Source organism: Scyliorhinus canicula, chromosome 2 (assembly GCF_902713615.1).
Source record: "Scyliorhinus canicula chromosome 2, sScyCan1.1, whole genome shotgun sequence".
NCBI classification, from domain to species: Eukaryota; Metazoa; Chordata; class Chondrichthyes; order Carcharhiniformes; family Scyliorhinidae; genus Scyliorhinus; species Scyliorhinus canicula.
Window position 1 is genome coordinate 117846580 of NC_052147.1, and position 21243 is coordinate 117867822.

Consider the following 21243-nt stretch of genomic DNA (forward strand, 5'->3'; position numbering starts at 1 on the left):
TACTGGTATAGGGTGGATACGTTGACTTGAGTAGGATGATCATTGCTCGGCACAACGTCGAGGGCCGAAGGGCCTGTACTGTGCTGTACTGTTCTATGTTCTGTATGAGGCGCCCAGAATCATAACCGGGTGAAGTAATTATTTTACTTAATATACTATGCGGCCCTTTGTGAATTGTGAATTTCTGAATGTGGCCCTTGCACGGAAAAGTTTGCCCACCCCTGACCTAGAGGCAGCTTGGGGCCTGTCGTGAAGGTGAGTGAGTGCCTTTAAATTTGCTTACCTTTCACCGGGAGCAGGGTTTGAGGGAATATCAGGTAAGCTCTTCGTTTCTTTTTCTTCTTGTTTTTTTTAAATCTAGAGGTGATGTCAGTGAAGGCAGTACAATGCTTCTCCTGCAGAATGTTTGAGGTGAGGGACGCCGTCAGTGTCCCTGCTGATTTCATCTGTGGGAAGTGCACCCAACTCCAGCTCCTCAAAAACCGTGTTAGGGACCTGGAGCTTGAACTGGATGAACTTCGGATCATTCGGGAGGCAGAGGGGGTCATAGATAGGAGCTTCAGGGAAGTAGTTACACCAAAGACTGGAGATAGATGGGTAACTGTAAGAGGGACTGGGAAGAAGCAGTCTGTGCAGGGACCCTAAGCCATGGGGTACGGACCTCTGGCACGGAGTCTGTCCCTGTTGCTCAGAAGGGAAGGGGGGAAAGGAGTAGAACATTAGTAATTGGGGACTCAATAGTCAGGGGCACAGATAGGAGATTTTGTGGGAGCGAGAGAGACTCACGTTTGGTATGTTGCCTCCCAGGTGCAAGGGTACGTGATGTCTCGGATCGTGTTTTCCGGGTCCTTAAGGGGGAGGGGGAGCAGCCCCAAGTCGTAGTCCACATTGGCACTAACGACATAGGTAGGAAAGGGGACAAGGATGTCAGGCAGGCCTTTAGGGAGCTAGGATGGAAGCTCAGAGCGAGAACAAACAGAGTTATTATCTCTGGGTTGTTGCCCGTGCCACGTGATAGTGAGATGAGGAATAGGGAGAGAGAGCAATTAAACACGTGGCGACAGGGATGATGCAGGCGGGAGGGATTCAGATTTCTGGATAACTGGGGCTCTTTCTGGGGAAGGTGGGACCTCTATAGACAGGATGGTCTACATCTGAACCTGAGGGGCACCAATATCCTGGGGGGGAGATTTGTTAGTACTCTTTGGGGGGGTTTAAACTAATTCAGCAGGGGCATGGGAAGCTGGATTGTAGTTTTGGGGTACGGGAGATTGAGAGTATAGAGGTCAGGAGCACAGATTTGACTTCGCAGGAGGGTGCCAGTGTTCAGGTAGGTGGTTTGAAGTGTGTCTACTTCAATGCCAGGAGTATACGAAATAAGGTAGGGGAACTGGCAGCATGGGTTGGTACCTGGGACTTTGATGTTGTGGCCATTTCAGAGACATGGATAGAGCAGTGGCAGGAATGGTTGTTGCAGGTTCCGGGGTTTAGGTGTTTTAGTAAGGTCAGAGAAGGGGGCAAAAGAGGGGGAGGTGTGGCGCTGCTTGTCAAGGACAGTATTACAGTGGCGGAAAGGATGCTAGATGGGGACTCTTCTTCCGAGGTAATATGGGCTGAGGTTAGAAACAGGAAAGGAGAGGTCACCCTGTTGGGAGTTTTCTATAGGCCACCTAATAGTTCTAGGGATGTAGAGGAAAGGATGGCGAAGATGATTCTGGAAAAGAGCGAAAGTAACAGGGTAGTTGTTATGGGAGACTTTAACTTTCCAAATATTGACTGGAAATTATATAGTTCGAGTACATTAGATGGGTCGTTCTTTGTACAATGTGTGCAGGAGGGTTTCCTGACACAATATGTTGACAGGCCAACAAGAGGCGAGGCCACATTGGATTTGGTTTTGGGTAATGAACCAGGCCAGGTGTTAGATCTGGAGGTAGGTGAGCACTTTGGAAACAGTGACCACAATTCGGTGACCTTTACGTTAGTGATGGAAAGGGATAAGTATACCCCGCAGGGCAAGAGTTATAGCTGGGGGAAGGGCAATTATGATGCCATTAGACATGACTTAGGATGTGTAGGTTGGAGAAGTAGGCTGCAAGGGTTGGGCACACTGGATATGTGGAGCTTGTTCAAGGAACAGCTATTGCATGTTCTTGATAAGTACGTACCAGTCAGGCAGGGAGGAAGGGGTCGAGCGAGGGAACCGTAGTTTACCAAAGAAGTGGAATCTCTTGTTAAGAGGAAGAAGGAGGCCTATGTGAAGATGAGGCGTGAAGTTTCAGTTGGGGCGCTTGATAGTTACAAGGAAGCGAGGAAGGATCTAAAGAGAGAGCTAAGACGAGCAAGGAGGGGACATGAGAAGTCTTTGGCAGGTAGGATCAAGGAAAACCCAAAAGCTTTCTATAGGTATGTCAGGAATAAAAGAATGACTAGGGTAAGAGTAGGGCCAGTCAAGGACAGTGGTGGGAAGTTGTGTGTGGAGGCTGAGGAGATAAGCGAGATACTAAATGAATACTTTTCGTCAGTATTCACTCAGGAAAAAGATAATATTGTGGAGGAGAATGCTGAGACCCAGGCTATTAGAATAGATGGCATTGAGGTGCGTAGGGAAGAAGTGTTGGCAATTCTGGACAAGGTGAAAATAGATAAGTCCCCGGGCCTGATGGGATTTATCCTAGAATTCTCTGGGAAGCCAGGGAAGAGATTGCTGAGCCTTTGGCTTTGATTTTTAGGTCATCATTGGCTACAGGAATAGTGCCAGAGGACTGGAGGATAGCAAATGTGGTCCCTTTGTTCAAGAAGGGGAGTAGAGATAACCCCGGTAACTATAGGCCAGTGAGCCTAACGTCTGTGGTGGGTAAAGTCTTGGAGAGGATTATAAAAGATACAATTTATAATCATCTAGATAAGAATAATATGATTAGGGATGGTCAGCATGGTTTTGTGAAGGGTAGGTCATGCCTCACAAACCTTATCGAGTTCTTTGAGAAGGTGACTGAACAGGTAGACGAGGGTAGAGCAGTTGATGTGGTGTATTGGATTTCAGTAAAGCGTTTGATAAGGTTCCCCACGGTCGGCTATTGCAGAAAATACAGAGGCTGGGGATTGAGGGTGATTTAGAGATGTGGATCAGAAATTGGCTAGTTGAAAGAAGACAGAGAGTGGTAATTGATGGGAAATGTTCAGAATGGAGTTCAGTTACGAGTGGCGTACCACAAGGATCTGTTCTGGGGCCGTTGCTGTTTGTCATTTTTATAAATGACCTAGAGGAGGGCGCAGAAGGATGGGTGAGTAAATTTGCAGACGACATTAAAGTCGGTAGAGTTGTAGACAGTGCGGAAGGATGTTGCAGGTTACAGAGGGACATAGATAAGCTGCAGAGCTGGGCTGAGAGGTGGCAAATGGAGTTTAATGTGGAGAAGTGTGAGGTGATTCACTTTGGAAAGAATAACAGGAATGCGGAATATTTGGCTAATGGTAAAATTCTTGGTAGTATGGATGAGCAGAGGGCTCTCGGTGTCCATGAACATAGATCCCTGAAAGTTGCCACCCAGGTTGATAGGGTTGTGAAGAAGGCCTATGGTGTGTTGGCCTTTATTGGTAGAGGGATTGAGTTCCGGAGCCATGAGGTCATGTTGCAGTTGTACAAAACTCTAGTACGGCCGCGTTTGGAGTATTGCGCACAGTTCTGGTCGCCTCATTATAGGAAGGACGTGGAAGCTTTGGAACGGGTGCAGAGGAGATTTACCAGGATGTTGCCTGGTATGGAGGGAAAATCTTATGAGGAAAGGCTGATGGACTTGAGGTTGTTTTCGTTAGAGAGAAGAAGGTTAAGAGGTGACTTAATAGAGGCATACAAAATGATCAGAGGGTTAGATAGGGTGGACAGCGAGAGCCTTCTCCCGCGGATGGAGGTGGCTAGCACGAGGGGACATAGCCTTAAATTGAGGGGTAATAGATATAGGACAGAGGTCAGAGGTGGGTTTTTTACGCAAAGAGTGGTGAGGCCGTGGAATGCCCTACCTGCAACAGTAGTGAACTCGCCAACATTGAGGGCATTTAAAAGTTTATTGGATGAGGGCATAGTGTAGGTTAGATGGCCTTTAGTTTTTTTCCATGTCGGTGCAACATCGAGGGCCGAAGGGCCTGTACTGCGCTGTATCGTTCTATGTTCTAAAGATAAAGAGGTCAGTGAATAGCTCTAGAACGTGTGCAACTACGTTTTCTATAGGTTTTTTGGTGATATTTAATGAAATATTTACGTGGGGCTTTGGGGCATACAATCAAGATTTGCCCCGGGCATCACCAGACCTCTGCACGCCACTGTTTCCAAGTCAGGGTGGTGAGTGACTTGGTGGGCAACCTCCAGGTAATGGGGTTCCCCGGTCTGCTGCTCTTGTCCTTCGCGATGGTAGTGGTCGTGGGTTTGGAAGATGTTGTCTGAGGAACCTTGATGAGTTACTGCCTTATCTCTGCCTTAAAATCATTCAAAGTGTTTCTACTACCTTTTGAGGAAGAGAGTTCCAAAGACTCACAACCCTCTGAGAGAAGGAAAATATTCTCACCTCTGTTTTAAATGGGCAACCCCTTATTTTTAAACAGTGACCCCCTTGTTCTAGATTCTCCCATGAGAGGGAACATCCTTTCTACATCCACCATGTCAATCCTCCTCAGGATCTTAAATGTTTCAATCAAATCGTCTCTTACTCTTCTAAACTTCAACCTTTCCTCATAAGACAACCTTCCCATTCCAAGAATTAGTCTGGTAAACCTTCTCTTGTGACATTTCTCAGTAAAACTGCCCATTGCTGTCTTTTTCTGTTGGTGAACATCCCATTGCTGCTGTTGACAAGCCTGGTAATAATTTGGAACAGACATACTGCTGCTGGTTTAGCACATTTGAAAAATAATGGTGAAACAGGAAAGATCATTATTGCAAAACAATTCAGAAGATTTGTACATATATGGAAATTCATCTGCATATTTTTATATGTATATATATTTATGCATTTGCATATTTTATAGAGTTCCATTTGATTTTTGCACACAGTTTGATGCCGGGATCCATTTTAAAATTCTCCATCCAAATGGCAATATTAACCTATGTTGAAGTGTTTGCACTTTGATAATATCCTTGGGGGGATAGGAACTGGAAAGCTGATTCCCCTGGAACTGTTTTACCATTCCATTAGATCATATTGATTTTTGAGCTGATCTTGGATCAAATGCAACTTGTCTCATCATCACTACAGTACGCAACCCATCTGGTTCATTAATGTCTTTCATTGAAGGAAATTTTCTGTCCTCACCTGAATTGGTCCTTACACGTGACCTCAGACCCCCAGCCGTGTGGCTGACTCTTAAATGTTTTGAAATTTTCTAAAAAATTCTTTTTACAAATTTACAATACCCAATTCATTTTTTTCCAATTAAGGGGAAATTTAGCATGATCAATCCACCTACCTGGCACATCTTTTGGGTAGTGGGCGCAAAACCTACGCAAACACGGGGAGAATGTGCAAACTCCACACGGACAGTGACCCATGAGACAGGATTGAACTTGGGACCTCGGCGCTGTGAGGCAGAAGTGCAAACCACTGCGCCACCGTGCTACCTGGCTGACTCTTAAATAATCTCTCAAGCCACTTATTTCAAGGGTAATTAGGATTGGGCAATGAATGCTGGCCCAGCCAACAATGCCCTCATCCCTGGAATGAATAGGACTACAGCAAGTCCAAAGTGATGAGATAAAGCAATATATATAGGCGACCATAATAAAGCCATGAGCTGGGGCATAATGAAACAATGTTTGGCCAAGGTGCACATTGCAGATTGTAACAGTTTTGGGTCCAAAGTCATTAATGAACAAACAAATTAAGCCCAATGAATCAGTTGGAAATCTTCATTTTCTTGCAATTCAACTTTGGTCGGAGAAATGTACGAAATGGAAAAGGATACCCTGCCTTTCTTAATCTGCAGCTCATTAATAGAATATTGTTTTGATGCCACTTAGCCACATCAGAACCTGCAGTGTGGATGGCTGTGGTGGAGAAGTTATGAAGTCTTTCCAGGGCACAATCCTGCCAAGTGAATCATTTGTGTGTAAATTGTGACGCATGCCACAATTGAGTCTTGTTGTGTTGTTTATGTGAAGTGGCTTTACATGGTAATCTAAAGCATCTCCACCACTGTTGGTGTTACTGAGTATTACACATGTGCTGGTCGCATGCAAAATACATTTTTGAATTAGAGGCCCGTGTTAATTGGCTTTATAATTTCTTATTCATGTTGAAATATTTACTGAAAGAGCTTGCATATCAACACGGTTGCTGAGTACAATGGCTCAGTGCCATTGACCAAAGCTTTCTGTCATTCTTAGTTAGACTAAAGTCTGACAAGAGTTTTGCTTTTTGAAAGCCACAGAACATTTGGAGCATGCCATTCAAAAGAACAACTACTTTTCCCTGAACGATAGATGTGTTTCTTCCAGGGACTGGATATAGGACATAGAACAGTACAGCACAGAACAGGCCCTTCGGCCCTCGATGTTGTGCCGAACAATGATCACCCTACTCAAACCCATGTATCCACCCTATACCCGTAACCCAACAACCCCCCCCTTAAACTTACTTTTTTTTTAGGACACTACGGGCAATTTAGCATGGCCAATCCACCTAACCCGTACATCTTTGGACTGTGGGAGGAAACCGGATGCACCTGGAGGAAACCCATGCACACACGGGGAGGACGTGCAGACTCCGCACAGACAGTGACCCAGCCGGGAATCGAACCTGGGACCCTGGAGCTGTGAAGCATTTATGCTAACCACCATGCTACCGTGCTTCCAATATGTACTGGACAGTGAATATTCAGAAATAATCATCCGCTAAGTATTTAGTAAATCTCATTTGCATTGAGAATCTTTTTTTAAGTTCACATTTTTTTAAATGATGACTTTCCTAAGAGTCCCAAATACAATGTATATTCTCTGTAATGCCGCGCACCACTCCTGGCAGATCCCCCATAATATGACCCACCTGTATGTTTTACAAATTGTACTGCTTTGTGCCAGATACCAGCTTCCTGATAGTGTGAATTTAAGCCCACTGACATGACACAAAGAAGCCAAGAATGCAGCTCATTTGTGAGAATTAAGAGTGATGGGGACCCTTGCCACTTCTCTGGGGAATAGATTCAACCACAAGCTCTTAATGATTAAATGTAATGCCTGTGTGCTTTCATCTCATTTCATATATAAGACACAACTATTTTTAAATGTTTTCTTTGATAATGATATTGACATTAGTGTCTCACTGCACCTCAAATTCCACAGATCTTTTGGATAAAGCCTTTGGTAGTTGCTGTTTCACATTAAACAGTTTGAAGAAGTTTTGTTACTGTCAGGAGGTTCCTCTGTTAAGGAAGTTCAGGAACATAATTAGTCCTGTGTCAGAGGTGATTGCCTGTCAAATACATCTGACACTCGGCCTACACTTGTGGCCTCAGTGTGCAGAAAGGAAATGGAAACAGACAGAATTTCATTATCTTTCGTCTGCAAACCTTAGAACTCTTTTGTTGCTATTGAAACAGGATAAGGTAGGTTTTCTTTACATTTTTCATTAAAATGTCAATTTTTTGAACACTTCTCTCAATCTTCATTTAAGTAGAATTCTTGCGCTGCCACGCAAAATTGAAGGTCAAGTCCATCAGTCATTCATCCTAACCTCCATTTGGAAAAGTTCTGTGGACATAACCTACTGCCCAATCATTCATTTATTGGATGCTTTTTTTGTCTTGATGATGAGAAGCTAAATGGCACAGTGGTTAGCACTGCTGCTTTACAGCGGCAGGGACCCAGGTTCGATTCCCACCTCAGGTGACTGCGTGTGTGGAGTTTGCACATTCTCCCCGTGTCTGCGTGGGTTTCTTCCAGGTGCTCCGTTTTTCTCCCACCATCCAAAAATGTGTATGTTAAGTGGATTTGGCGTACTAAATTGCCCCTTAGTGCCCAAAAGGTTTGGTGGGGTTGCGGGGATAAGTTGGGGGCATGGGCCTAGACAGGGTCGGTACAGACGCAATGGACCCAATGGCCTCCTTCTTCACTGAAAGGATTCTATGATTCTCTAAATTCACAGGCTTGAAAAATAGAGTAATAGATGTTTACAGCATAGATGTTAATGTTTGCTGACTATATCGGATTTAGTTGCATGTATGTATGTTACATATTATACATCTTGCAAAGATATTGTTCTGCTGTGCAACAGCACTTGATTAGTGTAACAATTTATGTAATGCTGCATTTAAATTGTAGTTGCCAAACTCTGATAGTGCCTATGGTATCAATCCAAACAGGCAATACGCCACTTACATTGCCAAACTGAAATGTTAATGCGCATGGACTCTACTCATGCGGAGAACACCCTCCTGGTCACTGAAATTTAAATGTTATGGGAATATAAGCGGCAGTGTCTTCACTGTCAGGACATTTAAGTTAATTCGGGTCAGTGTAGAATGTTTTCAAATATCCAAATTGCCCTCTATGAGGTGCTATACACAAACTGCATGTAGCTGCCTCCTTGAGCAAATTACACACTACTTAGTTCCAGGCATAGATTCTGATGTCAGATTTCTGATGCCTTCCAATGGCATCTATTGCAGTGCAACTATAACCTCAAGTGAAAAACCCTAACCCTAACCCTAACCCTAGCCGGTGATATCGGCTTTGATGATGGCTCGGTAAAGAATTAAAGATAATAACCAAGTTACGTTTAAAGTCCAGATTTTCACACCGGGTCAGGTTGAGTCTGCATAGTCGGGAGATTTACTGGCACCTTTTAAAATAACTGCAAATGGGTCGGATTTTCAATCATTGGTGGTGGGGTGGGTGGGGAGGGGGGGGGAGTAGAGGGTGTGTGAAGGGATGTGGCGGGGCTATTTATATATAGGATTCGGGCAACTCTGGACTGAATGTGGAGGCTGCCACTATGCTTTGGCACTCCATTTCAGTAAACTTAAAAATAACAGCAAAACAGCCCTCCAGCCATCATCTCACCCCGACACTCTCTTTATGACCCATCCATGCCAATCTGTGCTAACCCATGCCCCTCTACCCACCCCACGGCCTCTTAATCCTCCTTATGCCAACATAGTGCCAACTCATACAATCCCCAACATCCCCCAACCACCAACCTGTGCCATCATTCTCTCCATGCCAACTCATCTGGTGTGCTTGGACACTTCCTTGACAGCTGGACAGATTTTTAACATTGTTTTGACAGCTGGACAGTTCCAGTGAGTTTGTGTGTAAAAAGTGCATGTTCTCTTTTAAAAATCCAAAATGATGCCTCATCTCTTCCAAAGGGGTAATGGGATCATATCAAAAGGGATATATGTGAGGGATTAAGAACAGCACACTGTTTATTTTTTTATAATACATGTATAGATATCCTCATAGCTATTTCTAACATTTTAGAAACTAGACAAAGACCTTTTAAAATGGCTGGATCTATGTCTGTGGCCTCCAAACTAGAGGAGCAACTTGGCAGCATTGAAGAAACATGCACCTCGTTATCCCTGAAGAGACACTAATGACCCCTCAGACTTAGAAATTTCAACCATTTCCAGATTTTTTGGCATGGCAGGGAGCCTTGCCATCGTAATGAAAATCCGGGTCTAACGTTTCTCAATCCGACATAATTATCGCTGCTTTTGAAAGCTGTTTTCACTCAAATCATACAAACATGTGCATGCGATGAGACAGTAAAATACCATTGGCTTATTACATCTGCCCCACACAGATATACCCAATATCTTCAGTAGTCATGTAATTTCCAAGAGAGACAACAAAAAAACTGTTAAAAACTCAAGATGACTATTAGGGAAACAAAGCTGGAAATTTATCTCCCACCCCTATTAGGAAATCGAATGTAGTCACATTGGCTTTTTCCTATGGGACATACAGTTCTTTTAGAATACTTACCTGATATAATCTGCAACCAACATTTCAGCCCTCCCGAGTAGATAATCCACTGATGATTAATTGAAGTTGCCAGTTTGTTTCCTGCATTAGGTGCATGTTCAATATTACTGATATTCTGGTGACTAGCTCAATCAGACAGAGTTAGCAACATCGTATTTTTTAAATTTTAAGTTTTATAAAATACCACGATAACCACTGGAATAAATTAGTCACAATTCTATTTATTTTCTGTAATATTGCTGCAAACATTGTTGACAGTAACTTTCCATGGAAAGTGGTCCATGTTATCCAAGGGCTCATTGTGGATTTTGATAACAGGGAGGTAGTGCTGTGTGGCAGTGCAGTTTGGCAGAGAAGCTTTGCCTTAGGAATGCTTAGTGTAAGGATTATGCTCTTGTACGCATCGGTGAAGTTGTTGATGGTGACTTGGAGCTCGGCCTCCGAGTGTGCGCAGACACAAGCATCATCTGCATATTGTCGTTCACTGACAGACGATGGGACGACCTTGGATCTGACCTGCAGGAGGCAGATGTTGAACAGATTTCCATTTGTTCTGTAGTTTAGCTCCACTTCATTGGGGAGTTTCCTGAGGGAGATGGAGCTTTGCAGCAAGGAGAATTGAGAGCTTCGGTGCCAAGACACAGCCTTCCTTGATCCCAGTCCGAACGTGAATTGAGTTTGTGGTGGATCTGTTGGTCAGGATCATAGCTTGCGTGTCATTGTCGAGCAGTCGGAGGATTGTGACAAATCTTCAAGGGACAGCTGAAATGGAGGAGGATGCTCCTCCTGTGCTATGTGGGAATTAAAGAACCTTTCCAGTGTCTCTGACCCCTTCATGTGCATGATGTGTTTCCAACTGCCATTCCTGTCAGACTGCTTGATGGCTCTGGAGCTGCAGGTGGATTCACTTCGGAGCATCCACGATGCTGAGGAAATCGTAGATAACATGTTCAGTAAGTTGGTCACACTGCAGATAAAAATTACTGAGGAAGATAGGGAATGAGTGACCACCAAACAGAGGAAGAGTACGAAGGCAGTGCAGGGATCCCCTGTGGTTATCTCCGTCCAAAACAGATATACCATTTTGGATACTGTTGGGGAAGATGGCTCACCAGGGAAAGGCCGCATCAGCCAGGATCATGGCACCGTAGCTGGATTTGCTGCACAGGAGGGCAGGAAAAAGAGTGGCAGAGCTATAATGATAGGGTATTCAATTGTAAGGGGAATAGATATGTATTTCTGCGGCCTCACATGAGACTCCAGGTGTGCTGCCTCCCTGGTACAATGGTCAAGGATGTCTCGGAGCAGCTGCAGGGCATCTGAAGGGGGAGTACAAACAGCCAGCTGTCATGCATATCGGCACCAACGATATAGGCACAAAATGGGATGAGATCCTACAAGCTGAATTCAGGGAGTTGGGAGTTCAACTAAAAAGCAGAACCTCAAAGGTAGTCGTCTCAGGATTGCTACCAGTCCCACGTGCTAGTCAAAGTAGGAATGGCAGGATAGTCAAGATGAATACACAGCTTGAGGGACGGGGCAAGAGGGAGGGATTCAAATTCCACGGCACTGGAACTGGTTCTGGGGGAGGTGGGACCAGTACAAACCAGATGGTCTACACCTGGGCAGGGCCAGACCATTGTTCGAGTGGGAGTGTTTGCTAGTGCTGTTGGGGAGGGTTTAAATTATTTTGGCAGGAGATAGGAACCGATGCAGGAACTCGAAGGGAGGTAAGGTGGGGACAGAAACAAAAGTCAGTAAAGGGAAAAGTGGAAGGCAGAGAAACCAAAGACAAAAATATAAAGGGCCACATTACATGATAATTCTAAAAGGGCAATAAATGTCAAAAAAAACAAGCCTGAAGACTCTGTATCTCAATGGGAGGAGCATTTGTATTAAGGTTGAATTAACTGCGCTGACAATTATTAACGGATATGATGTAATTGGGATCACAGAGACCTGGTTCCAGGGTGACCAAGGATGGGGACTCAACATCCAGGGGTATTCAATATTCAAGAAAGATAGAAGGAAAGGAAAGGGAGATGAGGTAGTATTGCTGGTTCAAGAGGTGATTAACGCAATAGTAAGGAAGGACATTTGTGGATCTGTATGGGTGGAGCTGCGGAACACCAAAGGGCAAAAAATGTTTGTAGGAGTTGTGTTCAAACTACCAAACAGTAGTTCTGAGGTTGGGGATGGCATCAAACAGGAAATTAGAGATGCATACAGTGAGGGTAAAGCATGGGTGACTTCAATCTGCATATTGATTGAGCTGATCAAACTGGTAGAAATGCGATGGAGAAGGATTTCCTGGAATGTATATGGGATGGTTTTCTCAACTAATATGTTGAGGAACCAACTAGAGAGCAGGCCATCCTAGACTGGATATTGTGCAATAAGAGAAGATTAAATAACAACGTTGTGTTGCGAGATCCTTTAGGGAAGAGTGACCATAATATGGTAACATTCTTTATTAAGGTGGGGCGTTAAGTCTGAGACTTGGTTCCTGAACTTAAAGAAAGCTCATTTTGATGGTATGAGACGTGCATTGGCTAGGATAAGCTGGCAAAGGATACTTAAGGGGTTGACGGTGGATAGTCGATAGCAGACATTTAAAAAATGTATGGATGAACTTCAACAATTGTACATCCCTGTCTAGTGCAAAGGTAAGAGGGGGAAGGTGGCCCAACCGTGGCTAACATGGGAAATCAGGGATAGTGTTAAACCAAAGAGGAAGCATATAAATTGGCCAGAAGAAAGCAGCAAGCCTGAGGACGAGGAGAAATTTAACAGTCAGCAAAAGAGGACAAAGGGTTTAATTCAGAAGGGGAAAATAGAATACAAGAGTAAGCTTGCAGAAAGCATAAACACTGACTGCAAAACCTTCTATAGATATGTGAAGAGAAAAAGACTGGTGAAGACAAAAGTAGATCTCTTACAGTTAGAATCAGGTGAATTCATAATGGGCAACAAAGAGATGGCAGACCAATTGAACAAATACTTTGGATCTGTCTTCACTAAGGAGAAATACCGGGGGACAGAGGGTCTAGCATGAAGGAGGAACTGATGGAAACATTATTAGTCAGGAAATTGTATTGGGGAAATGGATGGGATTAAAGTTCCCAGGGCCTGATGCTCTGCATCCCAGAGTACTTAAGGAAGTGGCCCCAGAAATAATGGAGTCATCGGTGATCATTTTGCAGCATTCTATAGACTCTGGAAGAGTTCCAATAGAGGGGAGTTAATGTAACCCCATTTTTAAAAAAGGAGGGAGAGAAAACAGGGCATTATAGATCAGTTAGCCTGACATCAGTGGTGGGGAAAATGCTGGAGTCAATTATTAAGGATGAAATAACTGAGAATTTGGAAAGTGGGGACATCCCAGCTGTTCACAATATACATTAATGATTTGCACGAAGGAATTGCATGCAATCTCGCCAAATTTGCAAACGACACTAAGCTGGGCGGCAGTGTGTGCTGTGAGGAGGATGCAAAGAGGCTACAGGGTGACATAGACAGGCGGGTTGAGTGGGCAAATACTTGGCAAATGCAATATAATGTTGGTAAATGTGAGGTTATCCACTTTGGTGCCAAAAACAGGAAGGCAGATTATTATCTGAATGGTGACGGTTTAGGAAAAGGGGAAGTGTAATGATACCAGAGAGTCATGGTGGAACAGTCGTTGAAGGCTGGCATGCAGGTACAGCAGGCGGTGAGGAAAGCTAATGGTATGTTGGCCTTCATAGCGAGAGAATTTGAGTATAGGAGTAGGGATGTCTTGCTGCAGTTACACAGGGCCTTGGTGAGGCCACACCTTGAGTATTGTGTACAGCTTTGGTCATGTTCGAGAAAGGAAGTTTTTGTTATTGAGGGTGTCGAGCGAAGGTTCACCAGACTAATTCCCGAGTTGGCAGGACTGACATGTGACGAAAGACTGGATTGATGGGCTTGTATTCACTGGAGTTTAGAAGAATGAGAGGGGATCTCATAGCAACATATAAAATCCTGATGGGACTGGACAGGCTAGATGGGGGAAGAATGTTCCCGATGTTGGGGATGTCCAGAACTAGGGGTCACAGCCTAAGAATGAGGGATAGGCCATTCAGGACTGATATAATGAAGAACCTCTTCTCTCAGAGAGTTGTGAACTTGTGGAATTCTCTACCACAGAAAGCTGTTGGGGCCAGTTCGCTGGATATATTCAAGAGGGAGCTGGATGTGGCCCTTGAGGCTAAAGGAATCAAGGTGCATGGAGAGAAACCGGTAGTGGGATACTAAATTTGCATGATCGGCCAAAATCATATTGAATGGTGATGCATGCTCGAAGGGCAGAATTGCCTACTCCTGCAGGCGATTCAGAAGGATTTGAGCGATGACTTTTCCTGTGGCCTACAGCAAAGTAATTTTGCTGTGGTTTCTGCAGATGGACTTGTCACCTTTCCTGAAGGTGGTCACGATCATGGACTCTCTGAGATTACCTAGCCTGTTCCCCTCCTCCCGGATAAGGGAAGTGAGATCAAGTATTAAGAAGAACCAGTCCAATGTCAATCCCAGCTTCCAACAGATTAATTCTCCACATTTCACTGGCTCATAATGTCGAGTGACCGTCAGTTTTTAGAGAGGTTTTTAACGGAATAAAAGTAGTAAGGACCCTCCAGGCAATTCCTTCCCCCATGCCCCCTCAAACCTGGTCACAACCAGGACAAATCTCCAGAATTCCTTACATTGCTACAGGATGCATCTCTTGGACCAGAGTCTGTATTCCCTCCTGCATCTTGCTTTGGTAGGTCGCAGAGTATTTGCAGTGTTGACCACACTTACTGCGAACATTGTCTCTCTGTGAGACCTCCTTTTCTCTCTCTCACCCTCCCTCTCTCTGTTTTCTGTCTCAAAACCTGGAGACTGAAAGTCTATCCAGAGCCAACACAGCTGCTTTTGCCTTTGTTTTTAGGTGTGAACATTTTACACCTTGTTTCTACTAAGTCTCAAACTGGCCTCCCTGGCCCCATAGTAACCAGGTCATCCAGGCTTGTTGTCAGGCAGAACTTTTAACAGAGCACACAGCCCTCTTCACCCCTCCATTTTACCTTAAATTAAAGAGGCAATTTTGAACATATCAATCTGAGAAAATTTATAACAACCTCCGTGTACATCAAGTTGATATCAGACAGTTATTTTCCTATATTCATTTAGGCCTCTTTTAAAAATTATTAAGCGTCTCCTGAAAATGTGTGTGGGTTTTTAGTCTGTGACTCGGTGCAAAACAGGACATACTTCAATCTCACAGACAAAGAACTTCCTTTGCAAAAATTCTTAAAGTACTCAATCTTTTCCTCTGAGGGATTAAGGCTTCAGATAACCATGTCCTGAATCAGTCAAGATTTGTTTTCATGACATTTATAACTAGGACAAAGTGCTGCAGCCAATTTATCCAAGGCATCAACATGAACCCTTGTCTGACTTCCAGTTGTGCAGCACGTGGCTGAATGGTGCTGCAATCTTCCCTTGTCACTACTGTTCAGAAGTCATTCAGGATGTGATCGGATTTCTTCAGACATTCTAATAATTCTTGCTGGAATCTCCTGTGGCAGTATGAAGTAGCAGGGGTGATGGAATGTATAAAGAAGAAAATGGTTTGCTGTGTTGTTTCAATGTAATAAATATAACTTTTTTTTAATATGCCACGAATTCACCCAAACCAATTCAGTGACTTGATGTACTCCCAAATATACTTTCACCCAAGGGAAACCTATCATGGTCAATTTGAAAAACTTAGTTGATCGGTCGGATTCAGGGGATTTTGATTCAACTCCAACTCTAATGATACTTGTGAAATTTAACACGTTGCAGTGCACAAACGATAGTTCATAAAATCAAACAAAATCTGTAACAACTGCTCCGTCCTGGATGAAAGTGTGCCTCGTGATATTACCCCGTCTGTTCCCTTCCTCCTCACAACTCAGAGTCCTCTGTGCTAAATAGCACAGAGTGCAGGTCCATTGCATATCAGAGAAATGAACCACATACAGCCCAATCCAAGCAGAATGTGCTGCACTCACTTTCCTCATATTCAATCATGCTGCTTGCATCAGTCAGATTCTTTTTTTTAAAATTCCAATTAAGGGGCAAATTAGCGTGGCAATTCCATCTACCCTGCGCATCTACACCCTGCACAGCAGGCAGTCAGATACCTGACCAAAGCTCTGTCTCCCTAACATTGTGGCTGAGATTTCTTCTGCCTTCAGTGACAGGGCATTAGTTATTCATTTGCTGCCCAATATCTATTCAATATATTAATCCCTGCAGGTATTAATTAAAAAGATGTTCAGCCTATTGTAAACTCAGCAATGTCATGTGTGTATTTCAGTGCTGCTTCAATGCCAGGTCTGTAGGCTTTATGTCCTACACTGATTGAATCGAACAACATGCCCCTGCAGCTGCTTGTACTAAGCAGACTACGCACCATACCCAACCAGGTTGCATATGCAAAATCCAAAACTACTTTTAGATGTGATTCCGTGATTGGGTAGCATTGCTGAACAATCCTGAGTGCACTGATAGCTACACGAACAACCAATTTAAGATAATCAGTCAAACTCATAACGTGGTTCATTTACACTTGCTAACCACAACATACATTCATACACAGGGACCTGGGGCTGGATTCTCTGCCAGCGGAATGCTCCGTTTTGCCGGCAGCCAGGGGGGTTTCCCGACGGCATGGGGCTACCCACAATGGGAAACCCCATTGGCCAGCTGGCGTAACAAAGCATCCCGCCGGCGGGGTGAAACAGAAATGTGGCGTGGCGGGGCGGAGAATCCAGCCCCTGTTTTCTCAAACAAAGGGGGCTGGATTATTCGCACCCCAATGCCGATATCGCGGTCAGCACCGGAGCGGAGAATCCAGTTTGACGCACAAATCAGGACCGGTGCCAGTTTGCCAATTCTCCGGCCACCGAAAAGCGGCCTCACTGGGAAATACGCCGCACCGCTTGAGGCCATTGCCAGAGGCCCGCTCCGTCATCCTCCATCCCTGACAGGCTGGAGTCCCGACAGTGTGGATCTAACCTGGTCCATCAGGTCGGGATACTCGCGTTGCGGCTGTGGACTCAGACAACGGCCGCCCTGGTTGGGGGCAGGTGGATCGGAGGCCAGGGGGGACTTTATAGGCGGCTGGGGAATGTTCGTGCAGGGGTTGAGGGTCGGGCACGCGGCCGATCGGGGGGGGGTCTCCTTTGTGGGTCTACTTCCGCAGTCTGAGCCCGCCATGGAGCACGGCGCGGCTGCTGGAAACCGCCGCCGTGCGGACGCGCGGCCTCTGACTCAGACGTGCGGGGGCCCGTATCTGCAGCAAAAGCTGCAAGATTCACTCCGGGTCCCTGCTAGCCCCCTGCATGGCTGGGAATTCGTGTCCCTTTAATCCAGGATTTTGAGGAGTAAAACTCCATCGTTTTGATGCCGGCATGGGGACAAAGTCCCAATAATGGAGAATGTAGCCCACGGAATATGTTAAAGCCTTCCACCTTTTTTGGATTGCCCAAAGTCCCTGTTACCTTTCCATGGCAGTGCCTTGGCCAATCAGAGTTGACTTGCCAACCATTCAGCACCTTTTCCCTGAAATATAAATTGTTCTGATCTTTTGAAATTTGACATTCTTTTGTTCGTTCTGATGAGTGTAAAGTGAAAAGCTTTGGCACAGGTCTCTTCCTTTAGAAATATCCACGGTGTTGGTTGGTTATAAATGCTATCACCATGGGCGGTATTTTCTACAAACCCATCCCTAAGCAGCTGCCCATTGACCCGCATCAGGATCTTCAGCCGTTGTCAACAGGGTTTTCCATTGAATGCACCTCTCATCATTGGGAAACCCATAGTGGGTGTGAGCCATAAACAGAACGGCTGTAAACTTTTGGCCCATGTTTTTAAGCATGTTACACAACGTCCATCGTGTAGGGTATGGCTCTTACACTTCAGTACATGTCTGCTGATTCTGGACTGAATCATTTTCTCTGAAGTCTGAACCAGAAGGATGTAAGAAGAGACAGCTGTGGGCTAGGGTAGCACAGTGGTTAAGTCTCTGGATGGGTAACAGCGAGTCACTTCCAATAGTTATGCAGGAGCTGGCAGCATTTATTTACTGGCCAGTGAGTTATAGGGGTTCCTTTGGGTCACTTCAACCAGACCGTAAAGAGTACAACCGTCCCTGGGTTTAGTTTACTTAGTTTCCTCATTCTTGCTTTGTGGTACATATGATGACTGAAGTTGCAAATAATTTTTAGGAACACTGGGTGGGATTTTCATAAAAAGTGACAAAATGACATTTTTGGCATGAAAATTGACGTGATTCCCACTGGACCCAGCAGCTTGATCCACACAGTAATTTTCAGTCACTTCAAAGATTTATTTTTCCCCACATAAAAAGTGCCATGCCTGAGGTGTGAAGCGTCTGATTCGCCTGCCCCGGGGGGTCATCTGAGCACTTTAATGAAGGCGGCACTGCATTTAAACGGCTCCATAGCACTTACTCTCATTCCAGCCAAGAGGATGGCAGTGAGGAAAGCAGCTCCTCGATTCACTGAGGGGGCTCTCACCAGTATGCTGGATGTGGTGGAGGAGAGGCGGGCTACAATATATCCTCGGGACGTCAGGAGGTCCTCCAGCAAAGTGAGGGATCCCGCCTGGTAGATGGTGGCAGCACTGTCAGAACCAGCAGCCTAGCCAAGAGGATAAGTGCGCAATTCCCAAAAAATATGAATGATCTACTCCGATCAGCCAGGGTAAGTGCTCCCTGCCTTCTCTCTACGCTGCGCCTTCCGTCACCTCCTCAAATGTCACGTCTATCTCATATGCCATCACCTTGCAGGGTCCCAGCACCCGACCACCCGCAAGCTTCCTCAAACCCCCCCTCTCGGCACTCCTCTTCAGACCCGCCTCCCCCCCCCGCTTCCATGCAGTGCTCCCACATGCCAGGTGTGATCGACATCTGACCCACCAGGTGGCCAGTTCCCATGATCCTCATTGTGTTCCTGCAGGACAAGCTGTCCCACAACCGCCGTGAGTGAACAAAGTTGGGTGGTGGGATGCCTCAGCTGAGGATCCTAATTCCATAAAAGGAGAGAGTCCTAGAGCACGCAGGGGAGGAGCAGGAGCGGGCCTGTGAGAGAAAGGTGAGGAGCCATTGCACCTTCTTCCGGATGACCAGTCTCAAGTGAGTTCTGTGTAGTCCAAACGCGACCAGGCCATGGATTAAAACCATATCTCTTGCCTTGCAGGAATATCACCTGAAGAGTCGAGCCTATTTACCAGCAGTGTCCCACCACCCACCCTCAACATCACCTCAGAGGAGTTGTCGGAGGAGGAAATGGATCAAGAGTCACGGCTATTGACTGCACCATCCACCATCCCAAAGACCCACAACTCAGTTTGCAAACTTAGCAGGCTGGCCTCTGGATCACTATTTGGTGAGTGCCACACATCTGATGCACATAAGGTGGAGGCATGCAGATGAGCATAAGTCTCGCGATGTTAGAGGGCACTATTGCTTTATCTTCAGGGATAAGCAGAGCTAATAGGGACCCTTCTCAGTCTGCATCATTCCAAGATCTCATTGCTGTCAGGCCTCTATACTTCAGAATCCTGGACAGGTTCTCCAGAATTTGTGCCCCCCCCCCCCCCCCCCCCCCTTCCCCCCGCCAAGACTGGGCACTGTGTTGTCTTCTCTTTCGGGGTCTCATCCTCACAGTCCATTAGACCCGGTTCCTTGACCCTCACTACAATCCAACACCCACCAATGTGGCCCACAGCCACCCCATAATCCCTTGCAACTGACCGCAGACTAACATAGCCCCAGAAGCACTTTTAAACAACACAGAGAGCGAACATCAGGACCGCCCCACACCAACCGTATTCCCCATCTGAGAAATTCAGGAGCTCTTCCTCCCCGCACACACCCGAGCACCCCTCCTCTCTCCAGAGCTGGCCAGCGGCCTCTATCCCCTTGGACTCCCCGGTGCTAGGTGGAGACGGTGGTTCTCACCTCCTGGCTCCGTCTCGGAGGTCATAGGTGGTGGCGAGTCACTTTGTTGAGCCGCTGCAGTCCATGTGGTGTAGATACACCCAATGTGCTGTTGGGAGATGGAGTTCAAGGATTTTCACCCGGCAACAGTGAAGGAGCGGCGATATAGAACATTACAGCGCAGTACGGGCCCTTCGGCCCTCGATGTTGCGCCGACCCGTGAAACCATCTGAAGCCTATCTGATCTACACTATTCCATTTTCATCCATATGTCTATCCAGTGACCACTTAAATGCCCTTAAAGTTGGTGAGTCTACTACTGTTGCAGGCAGGGCGTTCCACACCCCTACTACTCTGAGTAAAGAAACTGCCTCTGACATCTGTCCTGTATCAACCACCTTTGTGTTGGTCATCACCATCCGAGGAAAAAGACTCTCACTGTCCACCCTATCTAACCCTCTGACTATCTTATATGTCTCTATTAAGTCACCTCTCAGTCTTCTCCTCTCTAACGAAAACAACCTCAAGTCCCTGAGCCTTTCCTCGTAAGATCTTCCCTCCATACCAGGCAACATCCTAGTAAATCTCCTCTGAACCCTTTCCAAAGCTTCCACATCCTTCCTATAATGTGGTGACCAGAACTGCACGCAGTACTCCAGATGCGGCCGCACCAGAGTTTTGTACAGCTGCAGCATGACCTCGTGGCTCCGAAACTCAATCCCCCTGCTTATAAAGGCTAGCACACCATATGCCTTCTTAACAGCCCTATTAACCGGGGTGGCAACTTTCAGGGATTTATCTACAGTTCCAAGTCAGGATGGTGAGTGACTTGGATGTGGCGGTCTTCCCAAGTGTTTACTGCCCTTGTGCTTCTAGATGGTAGAGGCCACGGTTTGGAAGGTGCAGCCTCAGGTGCCCTCAGGTGCCCTGGTGAATTGCAGCAGCGCCTCGTGTAGATGGTACTCACAGCTGTCACAGCCGTGGAGGGATTGAATGTCACAATGGAATATAGTCTACCTGGATTGTGAACATTGCAGATCTAGAATCATGGAGTCCCTACAGTGCCCATTCGGCCCAGCGAGTCTACACTAAGGGGCAATCGATCATGGTCAACCCACCTAACCTGCACATCTTTGGTCTGTTGGAGGATACTGGACCACCCAGAGGAAACCCACGCAGGCACGGAGAGAACGTACAAGCTCCACACAGACAGTTACCCAAGGCCGGAATTGAATCAAAGTCCCTGGCG